This window comes from Hyperolius riggenbachi, chromosome 8 (assembly GCF_040937935.1).
Source record: "Hyperolius riggenbachi isolate aHypRig1 chromosome 8, aHypRig1.pri, whole genome shotgun sequence".
In the NCBI taxonomy this organism is placed as follows: domain Eukaryota; kingdom Metazoa; phylum Chordata; class Amphibia; order Anura; family Hyperoliidae; genus Hyperolius; species Hyperolius riggenbachi.
Window position 1 is genome coordinate 152,298,454 of NC_090653.1, and position 21,342 is coordinate 152,319,795.

Here is a 21,342-nt window from a genome sequence, read left to right on the forward strand (position 1 = left end):
CAATGCGTGTCCCCACATCCCTTCCTGTCTTCCCTATGTAGATCTTTTTGCACGGGCATATCAGTTGATAAATCACCCTTGTGGTAGCGCATGATATATAATCTCTAATCTTGAACTCAACCGTTCTTTCACTGTCATGGAAGGTGTCCCCCTCCAAGGCATATTTACAATGTCTGCAGTTCTGGCATTTGAACATCCCCTTTCTCTTTCTTAGGGGTTCTTTTTTTCTTTGGAATTCACTTCTAGTGACCAAATCACCAATGTTACTGCTGCGTCTTGCCGTCACATGGGGTGCCATCCCCACTATCTGGGCTATGTCCTGATCCAAAGTAAGGATTCCCCAATTTTTCTTCAGTACATTTAGCAATTGTTCCCAGTGGCTCCCATATCTAGTGACGATTCTAACCAAATCCTCTTCATCCTGTTTTTGCTTCCTTTGTTGTTTTTTTACCAGTAAATCCTGTCTATCTGTCTTCACAGCTCTAATATAAGCACGTTTAATCAACCTATTCGGGTAGCCCCTCTCTTTTAGCCGTTTTCTCAAAAGGACAGCCTCCTGTTTGAATAGATCAACTGTGGCGCAATTTCGCCTAATCCTCAAAAATTCCCCTATCGGTACTGAACTAATCTGGCACCCCAGGTGGTGGCTCGACGCATGCAATAAAGTATTGCCTGCACACTCCTTTCTATAGGTACTGGATAGCAATTTCTCCCCCCGCCTAAACAGTTTTAGGTCCAAAAACGTGATCATCTCCTCATTACACGAGTATGTGACATAAATATTTCTCTGGTTCCTATTCAGGCATTACTAATTATTAATGCCTGAATAGGAACCAGATAAATATTTATGTCACATACTCGATCACGTTTTTGGACCTAAAACTGTTTAGGCGGGGGGAGAAATTGCTATCCAGTACCTATAGAAAGGAGTGTGCAGGCAATACTTTATTGCATGCGTCGAGCCACCACCTGGGGTGCCAGATTAGTTCAGTACCGATAGGGGAATTTTTGAGGATTAGGCGAAATTGCGCCACAGTTGATCTATTCAAACAGGAGGCTGTCCTTTTGAGAAAACGGCTAAAAGAGAGGGGCTACCCGAATAGGTTGATTAAACGTGCTTATATTAGAGCTGTGAAGACAGATAGACAGGATTTACTGGTAAAAAAACAACAAAGGAAGCAAAAACAGGATGAAGAGGATTTGGTTAGAATCGTCACTAGATATGGGAGCCACTGGGAACAATTGCTAAATGTACTGAAGAAAAATTGGGGAATCCTTACTTTGGATCAGGACATAGCCCAGATAGTGGGGATGGCACCCCATGTGACGGCAAGACGCAGCAGTAACATTGGTGATTTGGTCACTAGAAGTGAATTCCAAAGAAAAAAAGAACCCCTAAGAAAGAGAAAGGGGATGTTCAAATGCCAGAACTGCAGACATTGTAAATATGCCTTGGAGGGGGACACCTTCCATGACAGTGAAAGCACGGTTGAGTTCAAGATTAGAGATTATATATCATGCGCTACCACAAGGGTGATTTATCAACTGATATGCCCGTGCAAAAAGATCTACATAGGGAAGACAGGAAGGGATGTGGGGACACGCATTGGTGAACACATAAAAAACATTAAGGCTAAAAGCACTGATAGTGCTGTGGCCCAACATTTTTTGGAATGCCATGGGAGTGACCCAAAGGGTCTAAAATTTAGAGGAATCTATAAGTTAAATATCAGCCCTAGAAGGGGAGACTTTGATAGAATCTTATTACAAAAGGAATGTATGTGGATATACAAATGTAATTCACGGGTTCCATGGGGCCTGAATGTGGACTTCAATTTGGGAGTCTTTCTTTAAAAGAGGCGTGTCCCTTCTTTTCCCTGAATGGCTCCCCTGGTAAGAAAAAGGAAAAAGAGAGGGGGGTTCATGGCGGATGTCTTTTATTTAGTCCCCTGGGTCCTCTTCCCCCACTGGTGATGAAACCAAATGTACAACATATAGGAAGCACAGCAGAGCTTGTTAAAATATCCCTTTGGTGAAAGTAAGGCAGGTTATTAAGGACCATGGTTAAAAGAATAGTAGAAATATTGGGGTTATGTTGCTCATTATGTTATAGTGAATTGCTCTATTGTTGAAGGGTAAAAGGTTCTGTCTCAAATTGACATAATGGAGACAATAATCAAAATGCCCACAAGATGGAGACATGGAGCACTCCCCTTGAAATTCATTATGAACATTATGTTCCAGGTTTGTGAGCTGCTATAAAAATCACCCACAAGAGGGAGTATTGAGCTTTGTTTGTGCCATTGCCTTGAAAAAATCAGAGCTATCTGATGAAACGCGTCGGCTGTTTGTGTACGCTCCAGGCCACCATATACCCACAGACCGCGGAAGCAGTCCTGCCCTCTGGCCGCAAGTTTGACCGCGCATCCAGTGGAGGATGCGGACCGGAGTTTGGGCAACCAAGCGGCAAGCATCCGCATATGCTGTACGGAAAACATCCTCAATTGCGGGGACGCCCGCACTGAGTCACATATGCGCAGTGGAAGTAATGAAGTGGTGATTGCCCTAAGCGGACTGGAGTGGCCGGTACAAGGGACCCCCCAAGTGCACTGGGGTGAGGTCTGAAGTTGGGTGAGCCTGGCAGTGCCAGAGGTTTTATCAATATTGCTATTCCGGAGGACTGAGTGAGCTGCCGTCAGTTTGTATTGTCTCCCCCATAGCGCATGCATATACCAGGGCTTTGCATGTTGAACTGCTTTATATCTAGCCCCATGCAAGTATCAGTGTTTCTAGGGAAGAAATGAAGTGGACTTCCATCAGTGTCCTTTGTGACATAAAGTCTTTTTCCTTGCTGGAACAGTTGGAAAGTGCATGGAGGGGTTGGTTCAGGTCCTGATGGGGGAATTGTGCAATTGCTAGATAGGTGGCCACCGCACCGGGTGTTTGTAAGGGTTGTGCAATACTTAGGGATCGGGTTGTCTGTATGTGATAAATTGTTTTGTACAATAACATAGCATTTATAACCGGTCTGATCTCTGAGTGATGTTTTTTATATAAACTCGTGATCACTTGTCCCTCCTATGCATTACACTGCAGACATTAATAGCTGATGATTAACAAGCTCATTGACATGATTTATGAATGATGCACAGGAAGTTGTTTCTGATTGGCTGCTGGGAGGTGTGGTCTGGTTTTATTGGTTGACTGAGTCAGTGTGGCGTTAGTTACACTAGCTGTTGGGCCTGGGGGGGGATTTGTATCAGCTGTAACAAAGAATTGTTTTTCTTTAAAGGTTATTATGCTGTTATGTATCTTTTAGAGCAGAGAGGAAGTTCTGAGTTCAGGTCCGCTTCAAGGTAGATCCACTGTAAATTAAAAGAATAGGAAAGCTATCATTGGTCAGTTGTTGTGCTCCTCATTTGATTGTAATGCTTTCTGAGACCCTAATGCTGAGAATACACAATGGGATTTTTTTGCAGATTTACTGTCCGATTGATTTTCCGAGTGATTTTCTGATCAATTTCCATTCACTTCTATGACAAAATCGATCAGAAAAATGATTGTAATCAAATCGGATATGTTGGAAATGATCTGTCAAGCCATCTGCCAAAAAAACTCATGGTTTATTCCCAGCATTACATGGTTTATTCCCAAGCATGCAGACCATGACCATGTCCAGGTTCTAGTATTGCAGATACAGTGGAATGCGAAAGTTTGGGCAGCCTTGTTAATCGTAATTTTCCTGTATAAATCGTTGGTTGTCACTATAAAAAATGTCAGTTAAATATATCATATAGGAGACGCACACAGTGATATTTGAGAAGTGAAATGAGGTTTATTGGATTTACAGAAAATGTGCAATAATTGTTTAAATAAAATTAGGCAGGTGCATACATTCGGGCACTGTTGTCATTTTAGTAATTCTAAAACCTTTAGAACTAATTATCGGCACTCAAATTGGCTTGGTAAGCTCAGTGACCCCTGATCTACATACACAGGTGAATCCAATTATAAGAAAGAGTATTTAAGGGGGTCATTTGTAAGTTTCCCTCCTCTTGTAACTTTATCTGAAGAGTAGAAACATGGCGGCGTCAAAACAACTCTCAAATGACCTGAAGACAAAGATTGTTTATCATCATGGTTTAGAGGAAGGATACAGAAAGCTGTCTCAGAGATTTCAGCTGTCTATTTCCACAGTTAGGAACATATTGAGGAAATGGAAGACCACAGGCTCAGTTAAAGTTAAGGCTTGAAGTGGCAGACCAAGAAAAATCTCGGATAGACAGAAGCGACGAATGGTGAGAACAGCCAGAGTCAACCCACAGACCAGCACCAAAGACCTACAACATCATCTTGCTGCAGATGGAGTCACTGTGCATCGTTCAACCATTCGGCGCACTTTACACAAGGAGATGCTGTATGCGAGAGTGATACAGAGGAAGCCTTTTCTCCGCCCACAGCACAAACAGCCGCTTAAGGTATGCTAAAGCACATTTGGACAAGCCAGCTTCATTTTGGAATAAGGTGCTGTGGACTGATGAAACTAAAATTGCGTTATTTGGGCATAACAAGGGGCGTTATGCATGGAGGAGAAACAACACAGCATTCCAAGAAAAACACCTGCTACCTACAGTAAAATATGGTGGCGGTTCCATCATGCTGTGGGGCTGTGTGGCCAGTGCAGGGACTGGGAATCTTGTCAAAGTTGAGGGATGCATGGATTCCACTCAGTATCAGCAGATTCTGGAAAACATTGTCCAGGAATCAGTGACAAATCTTTCAACAAGACAACAACCATCTTACCCCCAGACCTGAATATAATTGAAAATCTGTGGTGTGAGTTAAAGAGAGCTGTCCATGCTCGGAAGCCATCACACCTGAATTAACTAGAGATGTTTTGCAAAAAGGAATGGTCCAAAATACCTTCAACTAGAATCTAGACTCTCATTGGAACCTACAGGAAGCCTTTAGAGGATGTAATTTCTGCAAATGGAGGATCTACTAAATATTGATTTCATTTCTTTTTTGTGGTGCCCTAATTTATGCACCTGCCTCGTTTTGTTTAAACAATTACACACTTTCTGTAAATCCAATAAACTTAATTTCACTTCTCAAATATCACTGTGTGTGTCTCCTATATGATATATTTAACTGACATTTTTTATCGTAACAACCAACGATTTATACAGGAAAATCATTAACAAGGTTGCCCAAACTTTCGCATCCCTCTGTATGACTCAGAAACCACAGATGGCAAACTATCAGCATGGAGCCAGCAAGAACAATCTTTTAAATTCCTGTGTCTCAGTATAGGTCTGCTTCAAACAAACAGGTGACACTGCTTGCACATAGCAAGGGGTTAATAGAAATGTTACACTGCAAACAATTATTTTTATTGACTGCTCATGAAAATATTCAGTGAGCAGCCAGGAATAAATAGGCATTCCGACAGAACATTTAACCCTACTTTGGCTATTTCTCTAAATTTGCACTTAGTGTTAATTTTATTCTGTTTGTTTTATGCGTAGCTCTTAATAGACCAACTATCAAAATCAATAATTCTCCATGGGGAATTCAGTTTGGCAGAATCTAAAATATTTCTCATGAACAAAACATTCCGTTTTTGATTGAGTTTAGAATGTGAAAGAGAATTTTGTCTTTTGTTTTTTCTTTTCAGATAGCACATGTTTGGCGGACATTTTATTGCCAGGAGTTAAACACCTCCTTTTGTATCCATGCCTGGATTTTAGAGGGTCAGCAACAGGGAATCATACTGTAGCTCCAGCCATCCCTGATGCACTTGTATCTTTCCTCCATTTTCATCATTTATTCAGCAAGCAAATATGCTTTAAAATAATGTCTTCTTATCAGGCCCGTTTCTACAGCCGTGCGGGGCGTGCCGCCGCACGGGGCACTGTTGGGTGGGGGGCGCTATAATGGAGGGGGGAGCCGGAGCCGCGGGGAGGGCAGCCCGACCTCTCCCTCCCTCTCCTCTCCCGGGCCACCCTCCGTGCTCCCCCCTCAGATGCAGAGCGAGCAGCCAGGAAGCGCTGTTTACAACATACCTCCCTGGCTCCAAGCGCTGCTCTCTCGCCGCTGGTCTGTCTCCTCTCTCTGCATAGATGCGGATACACATGCTGCTAAACAGGAAGCAGCGTGTGTATCCGCATCTATGCAGAGAGAGGAGACAGACCAGCGGCGAGAGAGCAGCGCTTGGAGCCAGGCAGGTGAGTTGTAAACAGCGCTTCCCGGCTGCTCGCTCTGCATCTGAGGGGGGAGCACGGAGGGCGCCCGGGAGAGGAGAGGGAGGGAGAGGTCGGGCTGCCCTCCCCGCGGCTCCGGCTCCCCCCTCCATTATAGGGGACAGCTAGCTATCTAACCTATCCTGGGGGGCACCTACCTAATCTAACCTACGCTGGGGGCACCTACCTAATCTAACCTACGCTGGGGGGCACCTACCTAATCTAACCTACGCTGGGGGGCAGCTACCTAATCTAACCTACACTGGGGGGCAGCTACCTAATCTAACCTACACTGGGGGGCAGCTACCTAATCTAACCTTCACTGGGGGGCAGCTACCTATCTAACCTACACTGGGGGGCAGCTACCTATCTAACCTACGCTGGGGGGGGGGCAGCTACCTATCTAACCTATACTGGGGGGCACCTACCTAATCTAACCTACACTGGGGGGCACCTACCTATCTAACCTACACTGGGGGGCAGCTACCTATCTAACCTACACTGGGGGGCAGCTACCTAATCTAACCTACACTGGGGGGCAGCTACCTATCTAGCCTACACTGGGGGGCAGCTACCTAATCTAACCTATACTGGGGGGCAGCTACCTATCTAACCTATACTGGGGGCACTTTTCTAACCTGTATTGGGGGCACCTACCTAGCTAGCCTATACAGGTGGCCACTATACTGGCTACATATATTGCAGGCACCTACCTAAATAACCTATACTGGGGGCACCTACCTATCTAACCTATGCTGGGGGCAACTATTCTGGCTACCTATATTAGAGGCACCCACCTAGCTAACCTGTACTGGGGCACCTACCTATCTAACTTATACCGGGGGTGCCTGCCTATCTAACCTATACTGGGGGCAACTACACTGGCTACCTATACTGGAGGCACCTACCTGGCTAACTTATAGCAGGGGCAACTATACCGGCTCACCTATGCCTGGCTACCTATACTGGGGTACCTATTCTTAGCTACCTATACTGGGGAGACCTATACTAAGTGCAACTAGACCTGGCTAACCTATACTGCGGGCACCTATACCTTGCTGGGGGGGGGGCACAATTTTTACACCCTCGCCCTGGGTGCATTTTAGCCTAGAAACTGCACTGCTTCTTATACAAGGGACTTGCATTCCAGCACAGGCAATGTAGTGGCCACACTTGTTATGTAGCAGATGGGCCTTCTGATTGGGGAAGGGGGGGGGGGGAGGGGGGCTGTCAGAAGGGAAAGGGTTGTGAGCTTGAAGTTACAAAGTTACAGTGACCAAATTTTTATGGGCACAACCTGGAACAAGGGAGTGGTAGAGGGGGCGGACAGGCCTATGTCAGGAGGTGGGAATGGGATATTACATCACAAACCAAAACAGATTAATGCTGAAAACCTATATAGGGCAGAAAGAGATCTACTGCTGAAGATAAATATCATTTTTACAGAGCAGCATTAGAGCCATCCTAGTAAATTCATGACACAAGATGTAAAACATTTACATAATTTTGTGAGACTTTAACTGCATGCGTAAGTATGGTCCAAACCTTCACAGTAGCACAAAGCTCCTCATGCACTAGTGGCTTCATACTACTGCATGGGTGCGGGCTGTACTCGCTCCTGCTCAGTACAACAGTGCTTGTACATGAACAGGAGTGCAGCCACAAGAACAAATACGACAAGCTCTTGTTAGATACGTTTAGAGGGCTCTTGCGCAGGAATGGTGGGCTTGAGGATGATTCTGGAAGCCTCTGGATTATCCAGGGGCTTCCCTCCAATGAGGTAAGTAACTTTTTTCTCCTTACAGGTTTACTTTAAGCATCCCCCCCCCCCCCTTTCAACCCAAAATATGATTATGCGGGATCACCCCACATGTATTTAAGCAGTATGAGCCCGCAATAACAAATTTAAGTACGCTGACCAGAAAAAGCTACAATTAAGTTAATAAATATTTGGAGATAGACACCTTTTTCTATTTTGGTTCTGTACATTACCACAATGAATTTTAAATGAAGCAACTCAGATGTAGTTAAAGTGTAGACTTTTGCCTTTAATTCAGTGGACAAAATGAATGCATAAAAATATGAGGCAAGTAAAGCATTTTTTTAACACAATCCCTTCATTTCAGGGACTCAAAAGTAATTGGACAAATTAAATAACTGAAAATAAAATGTTATTTTCTAATACTCAGTTGAAAACCCTTTGCTGGCAATGACAGCTTGAAGTCTTGAACGCATGGACATCACCAGATGCTGGGTTTCCTCCTTTTTAATGCTCTGCCAGGCCTTTACTGCAGCGGCTTTCAGTTGCTGTTTGATTGTCAGCCTAAGTTTAGCTTTCAACAAGTGAAAAACGAGCTCAATTGGGTTTTGATCAGGTGTCTGACTTGGCAATTCAAGAATTGTCCACTTCTTTGCTTTGATAAACTCCTGGGTTGGTTTGTGTAACGATTGTGGAATTCTCTCCGTGGTCAGCACACAGAATGTGCGCTGACACTGCGGAAATCCTCCACAAGCGAATAATTTGAGAAAACCCAGCAAAAGGTGCAACGCACCTGAAGAGGGAAATTCCTGTCGGCAGATGGATCTGTGGAGTGCAGAGGAACAGATCCTCTGCCCTGCCACAGACGCCAGACAGGAATTGTACGAAAGGAAGAAACGCAGGGCAAGATAGCCCTGAAAGAGAGAGAGCAAAGCGACAGAGGGTATGCGTGTCCACCAATCTAGTCGCCACCCTGCGACGATGAACACACAACCATGAAGATCAGGTGAGAAGGCAATCGCAGGAGATGGCGATTGCTAACAGCGACACAAGACAGAATAAGCACAGAGGAGGAATGTATGTGTGTGCACCAATCTAGTCGCCAACCAGCGACGGTGGACACACAACAGAGGAAACTGAGTGAGAACGCAATCGCCTGAGAAGCGATTGCGAATGAGAATGAGCAAAGGGACAGATTGTATGTGTGTGCACCAATCTAGTTGCCAACCCGCGACGGTGCATACACAACAGCAGATATGAAGTAGGAACGCAATCGCGAGAGAGGTGATTGCCAGAGGTGACACAAGGCTACAGCAAGGCAGAGCACGAGAGTAGCAAAGGCACAGCAAATCATACAATGAGAAGATAAGGAAAATAATAAACGCTAACTAAACGCGAACACCGCACTGATTCGCAACAGCGAACGAGTTTACTGCGCGGTCTCCGCGTGTTAAGCACAACAGAGACAAGCACGCCTAACTAACCACCGACAGACAAACACGAAACATAGGACGCGAGCGCTTGCTTAACGGTTACCTCACCGAGCCTCCAGCAAGCGTACGTATCAGACAAGACAGATACACGAAAACAGGAATAAGTGAGAGATACGATTCACCGCTCTTTCCGCCAAAGCGAGTGCGATCCAAGTAAGGCAACAGAGCTTGCAGGATCCCCTGCTCTTTCCGCCAGAGCAAGTGCGATCCAAGTATAGCAAGATAGCTGTAGCAGGATCCACTGCTCTTTCCGCCAGAGCGAGTGCGATCCAAGTATAGCAAGAGAGACAGAACAGGCAATACAAATAATACAATCCTGATTGCTCTAGCAAGGATGCCTAGCGCAGTCTCAGGAATACTCTAAGCTAATCTTCAAACAATAAGCACGGCTGACACTCCAGGAGTGTTTCACAGGACAAACCCTTATGACCAGCGAAGTACTGTGGAATCACATAGTATATATAGAGCCAGCCTACAAAGGATGTGGCTAAGCAATTTGCATGACAAACGTATGCAAATTCCTCAGCAGCAGCAAGCTGCAAAACTGACAAAAGGTCTCTTTTCCAGAGACCTGCAGAATGCAGACCTGAACAGTGGTCAAAAAAATGCCTGCCTGCGCAGGCAGCTGAGCGGATCATTACAGTTTGGCTGTATGTTTTGGGTCATTCTTCATCTGTATCATGAAATTTCCCCAGGGAAATTATTCTGCAATCATCCACCACTGTTGTCTCCTGTGGACGTTCAGGTCTTTTTGTGTTGCTGAGTTCACCAGTGCTTTCTTTCTCAGGATGAAACACACTGTAGATTTTGCCAATTGTAATATTGTAGCAATTTCTTGGATGGGTTTTTTTCTATTTTCACAGCTTAAAGAGAACCAGAGAGGAAGCACCCTCGTGTATTTTATTACATTTATCAGTGGGAACATGACAGTAAACACCTACCCTGCTTTTAGTTTCATTGTTATCTGCTTAATTAGTCTATTAGCAGCTGTACATAGTACTAAAGAGAAAAGATACCCCTATACACAGCACCACTGCAGACCATATGTATCAATCAAAAAAATATATTTTTATTACAAGCTTTGCAAACACATATCAATGATACACAAACATTTAAAAACATCTAAAAACAGCATAATATTGTATTTCCAGCCATATTCAACATAATGGGCCTGCTAGATATAATAATCTATTATGTTCAGTCTCAGTGGATGTATAACCTGTAACCACTGGGGGCTCAGAGAATGAGCCCCCTCGTGGATGAACCCGGGTTCAGTAAGAATTATAAAGTGCAAAAAATTGGAACCATGAAAGTGCATATAGTGCTACACAAAAACAATCATTCAACATATGCAATAACTGTGCAACCTATCAGACTAAAAGTGCAGTTTAAATACAGTCAGAGTCACTAATGACCAAGTAGAAGCAGCCTATTAGGATCTGCAAAGAAGTGAATAAGTAAAAGATACTTAGCCGGGTATGAAAAGAAAGGCAGGCAGACTGGCATGGAAAGACGGAAGTATCCCCTCAGGACATAGCCCACATGCTCCGCGGTCGTCACTCCGCTTTGAAAGGTGAGGTAGATAGCCGCTATCGATAACGGCTATCTACCTCACCTTTCAAAGCGGAGTGACGACCGCGGAGCATGTGGGCTATGTCCTGAGGGGATACTTCCGTCTTTCCATGCCAGTCTGCCTGCCTTTCTTTTCATACCCGGCTAAGTATCTTTTACTTATTCACTTCTTTGCAGATCCTAATAGGCTGCTTCTACTTGGTCATTAGTGACTCTGACTGTATTTAAACTGCACTTTTAGTCTGATAGGTTGCACAGTTATTGCATATGTTGAATGATTGTTTTTGTGTAGCACTATATGCACTTTCATGGTTCCAATTTTTTGCACTTTATAATTCTTACTGAACCCGGGTTCATCCACGAGGGGGCTCATTCTCTGAGCCCCCAGTGGTTACAGGTTATACATCCACTGAGACTGAACATAATAGATTATTATATCTAGCAGGCCCATTATGTTGAATATGGCTGGAAATACAATATTATGCTGTTTTTAGATGTTTTTAAATGTTTGTGTATCATTGATATGTGTTTGCAAAGCTTGTAATAAAAATATATTTTTTTGATTGATACATATGGTCTGCAGTGGTGCTGTGTATAGGGGTATCTTTTCTCTTTAGTACTATGTATACATGCTCTACCCCAGCACACGCAGTCATTATTACTTGGGGTGCTGACAAACTCTTTTGTGTTCTATTAGCAGCTGTATTAAGAATCTCCGACTGGCTCAGTCTAGGTTTGACCTGGAATCATTAGAGCTGAGTCACTCTTCTGTGGAGTCTTTTCAAGCCCAAGCCTGCCACCTCCTGGCTTAGATTTCCTGCTTTGCATACTGAGAGCTGTGATGACATGGGAGGGGCTGCTCCTGCTGAGAGAGGATCTCTGTGGCTGCAATATGATCCCTATGTGCTCTGTGTGCACTCTGTTTGCATACTGTAGATACTGATGATGACTGCAGTTTCATTCCTATGAGAGACACTTCCTACAGGCAGCTGCACATCATACCAAAATGAAAGCACACAGATGAGCCTTTCTCATATAGCCTAGATAGCAGCATAGTCTCATATAGCCTAGACAGCACATCCAGAACAACACATAACCCGGAAGGAGAAGGGATATGAGCCGGCTGCCATATTTGATTTTTCCTGGAGAAATAATGGATAAAAAACACTAAAAAATGCACACCAGAGCGGCGAAATGATCAGGTAGAGCATTTATTCTTTACAAGCTATTGACTGATATGTTTATTTTGTGTGAAACGTTTATCTCTGGTTCCCTTTAAGGACAGCTTCTTTCACCTGCATGGAGAGCTCCTTTGACAGCATATTGTCTGTTCACAGCAAAATCTTCCACATGCAAACACTACATCTTAAATCAACTCCAGGCCTTTTATCTACTTAATTGATAATGACATAACAATGGACTTGCCCACAATTGCCCATGAAATAGCCTTTGTGTCAATTGTCCAATTGTTTTGAGACCCTGAAATGAAGGGAATGTGTTAAAAAAATACTTTACGCTAGGTACACACGATGTGTTTTTTTGGTCGATTTTATGTTCGATCGACTTGCGATTTGTTTTTCTGCTCGATTTTCCGCTCGATTGTCTCTTCTCTTTTCTTTTCAATTTCCATTCACTTCTATGAGAAATCGAGGGGTAAAACAATCCAAAGTAATATCGGATATGTCGGAAATTATCTATTGAATGCAAAAATGTATAGTGTGTACCTAGCATTAGTTGCATCACAATTTTTATGCACCCCACTGAATATTGAACATTGAAGCTGAAAGTCTGCACTTCTACTGCATCTGAGTTGTTTCATTTAACCACCTTTGCGGTATGGACGAGCTCAGCTCGTCCATTACCGCCAGGGGGTGCCGCTCAGGCCCTGCTGGGCTGATTTTGATCAAATAAAAAGCAGCACACGCAGCCGGCACTTTGCCAGCCGCGTGTGCTGCCTGATCGCCGCCGCTCTGCGGCGATCCGCCGCGAGCAGCGGCGAAAGAGGGTCCCCCCAGCCGCGCGAGCCCTGCGCAGCCGGAACAAATAGTTCCGGCCAGCGCTAAGGGCTGGATCGGAGGCGGCTGACGTCAGGACGTCGGCTGACGTCCATGACGCCACTCCGCTCGTCGCCATGGCGACGAGGTAAGCGAAACACGGAAGGCCGCTCATTGCGGCCTTCCGTGTTACTTCTGGCCGCCGGAAGCGATCAGAACGCATCCGGAGCGCCCTCTAGTGGGCTTTCATGCAGCCAACTTTCAGTTGGCTGCATGAAATAGTTTTTTTTTTATTAAAAAAAAAACCTCCCGCAGCCGCCCTGGCGATCTTAATAGAACGCCAGGGTGGTTTTAAAATACATTGTGGTAATGTACAGAACCAATATTAGGAAAAAAGTTGTCTATGTCCAAATATTTATGAACCTTACTGTATGTGTGGTACACAAAAGAAGAGAAATGGGCAGCAGTCAGAGTGGCCCCTCAGCTACATCTCTGATCTGTAGATGGCACAGTAGACAATTATGCGGCCACAAAGTCCAGCGGCTGTGACAGGGGGACCCTAATTCTGGGATATGTCCCAGGTAAACTGGGACATCTGGTCACTGTATTGTAGGGGACCCTATCAAGGTTTGTTGTGGAGCCCTGCTACCTGGCTTAAATGTCTTGATCTTGACTAGTTTCCTCCTCAGATTAGTATTCATTTATGGCTGGAAAGGTTCCTTCAAGACTCACACACGCGCACACACACACACACACACACACACACACACACACACACATATTAGCACACACACACACACACACACACTAGCACACACACACACACACTTAGGAGTCTTAGGGTTAGGCATCGGTAGAGGGGAGTCTTATAGTTAGGTATCGGTAGAGGGAGGTCTCAGGGTTAGGCATCGGTAGGGGGGGGGGGGTCTGTGTTAGAGTAGAGTTAGGGACATAGTAAAATATTGGTAATTTTTCTATTGGAATTAAGTAGTAGAATATTGGTAATTTTACTGATATGCTACTAGCAGCAATCCCCCGCACACTTTTTCCAGGCGAATTTTTTTTACATGCATGCACAATTAAAACATTTCCATTTACATAGGGCTTCCTCCAGCCCGCTTCAGGCCATGGGCTCCCTTTTCATTTCTGGGACACCCCAATTATCTGCTGGCCTTCCCGGTGTATTAGTTCAGGCGCACTCTGTCGCCCATGCACTGCTCAGCCATGAGCACCGGGCATGGGTAGCTACAGCACGGCCACGATACAGGAAGCTTCGTCTCGGGTACAATTTAAGTATAGGATTAAGTATAGGATTGGTCAGACAGGTATATTATATATATTGCAAAACATGCTCAGGGCCGGAGCTTCCATAGAGGCAAAGGGGCCGATTGCCCCAGGGCACCAGAGCCTGTAGGAGTCCCCAAAGTTTGTGTCCTCTCCTCTCCAGCTATAGTGACCTCATACATGCCTGCAGGGAGCGAGAAAGAGAGGCCCCGTGGGTAGAAGTCTGGAGCATAGTGAGTGCTGCCTTATGTGTCCTGGCTGGATTAGGTAAGACCCAAATGTGTATACACTCTGAATTTGTAAGGGGAAGGAGGTTGGGAATAATGGGGTCCTCAATAATGCTTTTTGGGAAATATGGTGGACACCTAATGATTTTGTGTGGCTGGAAGGGTGGTGGAATGGGTTCGGGGAGTCTGCTCTTGGGCTGCGGGGGGCATTGCTAGGGGGGCCCCAAGTTACTTTTTTACAAGTGCATTCACAAAATTGTCTGACCTAGAGCTTTACCGTCTCAGCAACAACCATTATGCTCAAATACTATATAACTCGGGTAAGGACTGTAAATCATGTATACCCAACTATAGACAAGTTGACAACTTTTAGGCTAGATGTTTGTAGGTTTTTTTTAGTGCACTTGTATCATCAAAAACATAGACTGAGAATTGTATGTGGTCATTTATTTTTTTGCACTAACAGTAGTTTTTGAATGATTAGGCTTTGGAAGTAATTCCCTTCCTTAATTACCCCCATTAATCTTCAAGAAAATACTGTTTGTGCAACTAAACAGAGGATCACACACAGCCGTTTACTTTTTTTTAAGATAACTTTTAAGAAACCTGTGATTGCTTATGTTTTCCACCAATCTGCAGCCAGAAGAACTCAGGCCGATGATTGCCTCTCCATGTCAGTGACTCCACTTGGAAATGCTCATGTTATGCGTATGGCTGGCTTATAGGGTTAGGTATATAGTTTGATGTGCTGTACTCATGAGAAGCACTTTCCCAAACAAGGGGATGCGGAAGCATCTGAAAAAGTAAGCCAGATGCTGCCTGTGTTTTTTGTTCATAAGATATCCTGGGAGTGGGAAGCAATCACCTGTGCAAGAGAAAATATAAATCTCTGTGTCAGCAATGCCCAACCAATTTAAATTTGTGGAAAAATACAATGAAAATTTAAAGCACAGCTATAAAAGATACTTAAATTCATAGTGCGTGTAAGTGTATGATGTAACATACAGTAATATTGTTGCTTGCATAAGGGACCATTCACTGTATACTCTTGCGATTTCCAACGGCCGCGATCAGCGCTTTTATAAGCACTGTATCGCGATCGCTCCAAAATCGTGGCGAATGCTGCAGGGAAGAAGTTTTGCGATTGGCGCTAATCACGAAACACCAGCAATAGGCGGCAATTGCAGCAGTGAGATCACTGCCATAGGTTAATATTTCGCTACCACTTTAAAAAGGGCTAGCGCTTCAGCAATTAGCGGGAATCACCCGCTAATCGCCCAAGTGAGAACAGACCCTTAACGCCAATTTAATTAGTCCCTAAGGCGGGCATGGTAATCTGCGTCTAATGCTGGGAATACACAATTAGTTTTTTGGCTGGTAGATGGCTTGATAGATAATTTACAACAGGTCCAATATGATTTTGATTGTTTTTCTGATCGATTTTCTCATATAAGTGAATGGAAATTGATCTTAAAAACGATCATAAAATCAATTGGAAAAATCGATCGGCAAATCGATCGGCCAGTAAATCTGCCAAAAAAACTTATGGTGTATTCCCAGCATAAAACCAGGTATTGGGGTATATTCACTAAAGTACACTATACTTTACATACACACAGCAATATACACATTGTATGCATAATGTAAGTTACACAAACAGCATCACCTTTGGTACATAATTTGCATAATACCCAGTAAAATTTGCTTGTCTGAGAAGTAAATTTTACAGCAGTTTAGTAAAAATGCCCCCTTGTTTCTAAACCTTTAAACGCCCAGCAAGCATAAAAGTACTAAAGTAAAATGAAAAAAAGGAAATGTCTAAACTAAGCTTTTCCGGACCATGTAATGTTAATCCTATGCGCACTTGTGGCTGTCTAAGCCTGATGTGGTGTAGGATTTATGCTGCCTACCATTTCCGCTCCCTACGCAATCGTGCGCACCCGAGAGGGGAGATTAAGCTGTCATATGACAGCTGACATCTACCCTCAGTGATCAGGAGCCATCGCGATTGGCTCCTGATAATGTGATCACTACTATAGCCGGCGGATCGTAGTGATCACTGTTAGAGCTGCGGTGGTGGTGAGGGGGGGGGGGGAGAAGAGAATGCACTCACCTTTTTGACGTTCCGCCGGCGATCGACGCTCCCCTCCGCTCTGGCCGGCATCCCCACTTGCTTTGCTTTAAGTGTCAGGTCCCAGCTTGGTGACGTCATCAAGTTGCGACCTGGAACTTAGCGGCAGTACGAGCGGGGATGCCGGCCAGAGCGGTGAGGTCCACAGCTGCTCATCGCTGGAGCCCAGTAGGTGAGTAAAGGCTGCTGGCTACAGGGGGGACAACTGGCTAAAAGAGGGACACCATGCCCAGCTAGCCCTACCAGGGATCCGGCTGCCTGACCCTCCCCCCCCAACTGCCCCCCCATGCAAAATTGCCTGGTCCTTAACCACTTGAGGACCGCAGTGTTAACCCCCCCCCCCCCCCCTAAAGACCAGGCACTTTTTCTTAAAACTGGCCACTGCAGCTTTAAGGCTAAGCTGCAGGACCGTATAACTCAGCACACAAGTGATTCCTCACCCCTTTTCTCCCCATCAACAGAGCTCTCTGTTGGTGGGGTCTGATCGCCCCCCCCCCCCCCCTGTGTTTATTTATTTTTTTATAAATATTTATTTGTTTGTTTTTTTGTAATATTTATTGTTAATTTATTTCTATTTTTTTTTCAAAATCCCCTCCCTCCCTCCAGCCGGCCAATCACGGCGATCGGCTGTCATAGGCTTCTGCCTATGACAGCCGATCGCTCTCTTGTCGCCTAGGGGGACAGCCGTGTCACACGGCTGTCCCCAGTACAGCGCTGCTGCTGATCGCAGCGCTGTACATGTAAATACACGTCGGTTTCGCCGTGTAACAGTCTTCCGAACGGCGATCGCCGCTCGGAGTCTCCAAGCGGGAGATGCGTGCACAGCCTGCGCGCGATCTCCTACAAACCGCTGCCCCAGGACTTTACGCCAATCTGCGTTAGCTGGTCCTGGGGCTGCCGCCGCGGCCACGCCCATCGGCGTGACGCGGTCGGCAAGCGGTTAAAGGGGGTTAGGCAGCCGGTCCTGAAAGGGTTAGGCTTATCTGGAGTAAATTATATATAGAGGTTTTTTTTTTCTGTTTAAGTGCTGAAGTAATTTTTTTTCCCTTTTACATTTTTTTTTAAATGCATATAAAAAGGATTACATCACACAAAAAGAAACACTGCAGTGCATGAATAACATGTACAAGTGTATAAAAACATTAACACAGTTTTATATAAATTTCTTGGAATTTGGGAATGTCTCATCAGAGAATGCGCATGTCCACAGCCAGATAAGAAAATATAAGAGAATCGATCGGGAAATAAACTGGAAAATCAAATAAAAAAACAATCGGATAGAAAATAGATAGATAAAATGCATTGTGTGTACCTAGCATAAAGAGGGTTTCTATGCTAAATTGGTGGGCTACTGGAGGTTCTGAGAGGCATCTAAACCATCCAGAGGCTTCCCACTACAGAGGTAAATCTATCTATCTACTGTATCTATCTATCTATCTATCTATCTATCTATCTATCTATCTATCTATCTATCTATCTATCTATCTATCTATCTACCTATCTACAGCAAAGCCCCCTTTATCCGGAACTAAAGCAACCAGAACTAACTTGCATGCCTGAGGGATAATGGGGACTGGTTTTGGGGGTTTGGGGGCAGGTTTGGAAGTATTAAAATACTTACTGAGCCTCCATCAATGTATTGTAGACTTTCTGCAGGTCCTAACGGGCTCCTAGCAGCTTTCCAGCGTCCGTGCACAAAAGCTGGCATGTCACGTGACTGGCTTGCGTGCAGACACCAGAAAGCCGCTGGGTGCCTGCTAGGACCTGCAGGAAGTCTGCCAGACATCGCTGGAGGCTCAGTGAGTATTTGGGGAGGAGGTTTGCGCTTTTCTGGCTGGTTGCTCCAGCAACCAGCAAGCACAAGTATCAGGCATCAGGCAATCCTCACCGGTTGCGGATACTGGGGAATCTGCTGTGTATCTATCTATCTATCCACTTCTTTCTATCTATCTATCTCTCTCTCCCTCTCACTCGCTTTCTGTATAGTATCTCACAAAAGTGAGTACACCTCTCACATTTTTATAAATATTTTATTATATATTTTTCATTGGACAATACTGAACTCTGATAGAACAAGCACAGAGGCCATATTTTATAGACATTTTTCTCCTTTGTTTTCTCCTAGGAGATCATTTTGTATCTTCTTTTTAAATAACTTTTCAGCACTCCACAATGGAAAAAGTGTCAAAAAACAGGTGAGAAAGGCAAAAAGAGGCAAAATTATTTTGAGTATTTTCTTGCCTGCTGGTCGTTTAAAAGGCATTTTATTGACACCAGTTTTAAAACATCACCTTGGAGAAATCTAAGGAGGAAAAGTTAATTGCATAAAGGCCATTGTCTCTTTTCATAAATGTTCTTAAAGAGTAACTGTTAGGCTAGGCATTATATAGGAAATCAATTTTCTATTTTAGGCTGTTACATAGATAAAAAAGGATGCTAACAAGGCAATGCAAATATTTAAAATCATTCTTACTTTTTTCCTAAGAGGTTTTTCTCTCCCCATGCCCCCAGGCCGCACGGCCGCAGAACAGAAGTGACAGACAGGCTGAATCAGCGATTGGCCGCCTGCTCTCTCTTTGTCTGCGGTGGTTGTAGCCGCTGTAAGAGCGCATGGAGGGGGGCCAGAGGCTATCCCTGTCACTGTCCTCTGTCTCCCTCCTCTAGTGGCATGTCCATGCCCCCCCCCCCCCCCTGCGCTTCTGCCGCCCGCCGCCACCGCATTCTCCTTCTTCCCCGCACTGAACTTTTAGGAAGGATAAAGGCGGCACACACAGACTCCAGGAATAATGGTTCCAGGCGCTACAGTTCCCCCCTATACTCTCTGCACTGCCGCTGGCGGTAGTGCAGAGAATAGATGGGAACAGCAGCGCTTGGATCCATTATTAGGTGAGTCTGTGCCAGCTGCATTTATCCTCCCCACTGTGCTGAGAATAAGTGCGGGGAGGAGGGGGATGCGGGGGGGGGGGGGGGGGCGGGAGGAAGAATCTACCCGGACGAAGCAAGATGGCCCCTGCCATCAAGAGAATGCACAATACAAAACAATTTAAAATTAAGTGAAAGGAAAATGAGCACTCTGCAATACATCTGTTATGTAAGTAGAGGAAGTATTTATCTACTTACATATGTGTTTTCTTTGGGGGGCATGTTATTGCTAATAGTTCCTCTTTAACCACTTGAGGACCCAGCCTTTACCCCCCCTTAAGGACCAGCGCTGTTTTTTATGATCTGTGCTGGGTGGGCTCTGCAGCGTCTCCTGCGTTTACATTTAGTCTGCGAGCCGCGATCAGTGGCCCGCAGGCTATTCACGGAGACCCGCTCCGTGATCTAACAGGAAACGGGCGCTCGCGCGAGCGGCCTTTCCTGATTAATTAGGGAGGCACCTGGCGACGCAGATGGTCCTCCAGCTACCACTTTGCCGCCGCACGGTATGAGTGTGCGGTTGGCAAGTGGTTAAAATAAGCAGATTCCTTATTTACATACTTACCCAGTCACTCTTCTTGGGTGGAAGCTACTGATTCCATATAATGACTATCATGCATCTCGAATATGCCATCGCCAGGTAGAATAAGATGCATTGTCTTTCATTAGAGAGAAGATCATGCGCTATTCTCAACAAGAAAATCTCCGGTGTTTCGTTTATAGGCATTGTTAACATAGTGGGCACCTCACCATGGAGATCATCCTAAAAGTTGTGTAATTCCTAGACACCCGCATACCACACTTGTGCCTGTTTATACCAACAAGTAGGAAGGGGCAAAGCACTGGATTCTGGTTGGTGAGAAATAGCTTCAGGGCCAAAGTTTGAGGGCAATGAGCTTACCTTTGGCTGTATTCCTAACATTAACATGGAAGCCAACACTTCCTTCAACTTTTTGTATGCTAAAGAGGTGATATAAATTTTCCACATTTGGAATAACTTTACCACTTTAGAGCATCCATGAAATGGTAATCTCTTCAATAAAGTAGATGTGACCTCGGGGGGGATTTTCCAGGAAGAGGAGTTCTTTGATAGTGTGGTATTTTGCTTTTAAATAAGGTCCTGGAGGTCTTCTACAGCCCAACGGCCAGGTCAATGTTTTGGGCGGCTCAGTCTGTCTGGATGGAAGCTTCTGTAAAATAAACAAGAACTGGCCAAATGAGGTACAGACACATTTCATGTTAGCGATGTTATATCTATACTTTTCTTTTAAGATGAATAGTTAGAAGGGCTGTGCTTCCCATAGTGATAATCACATGTTTGCATAAGATTTAGGCTGGGAGAAGAAGTGAGTTTTTATTTTTCATTAAAAAGAGAAATAAAACTCGAGTCTCCATTACATTTTGCCTCTTCCAGCAGGGATCCAACAGCATTGTTCATACCTACTGGCTTTTGGGGTACTTTGACTGGAGCAACCAAAAACAATAGTGCCCAGTGCTGACAGTTACTGGATTCTTTGGAAGCCTCTGTGCACAAGAGGAGGTGCCTGCCAGGGTGTGGTTGGGGTTTTGACCTTTTAAGATGTAATAGAACCTTGGACACCTTACTCAATCAGATGTCAGTCATTCCATCATTGGTTCTACATCAGTACCTACAGTATATTTAATAGAATATATGACATACTAGGGCATAAGTAAGAAACTAGAGGATCTCTATAATCTCA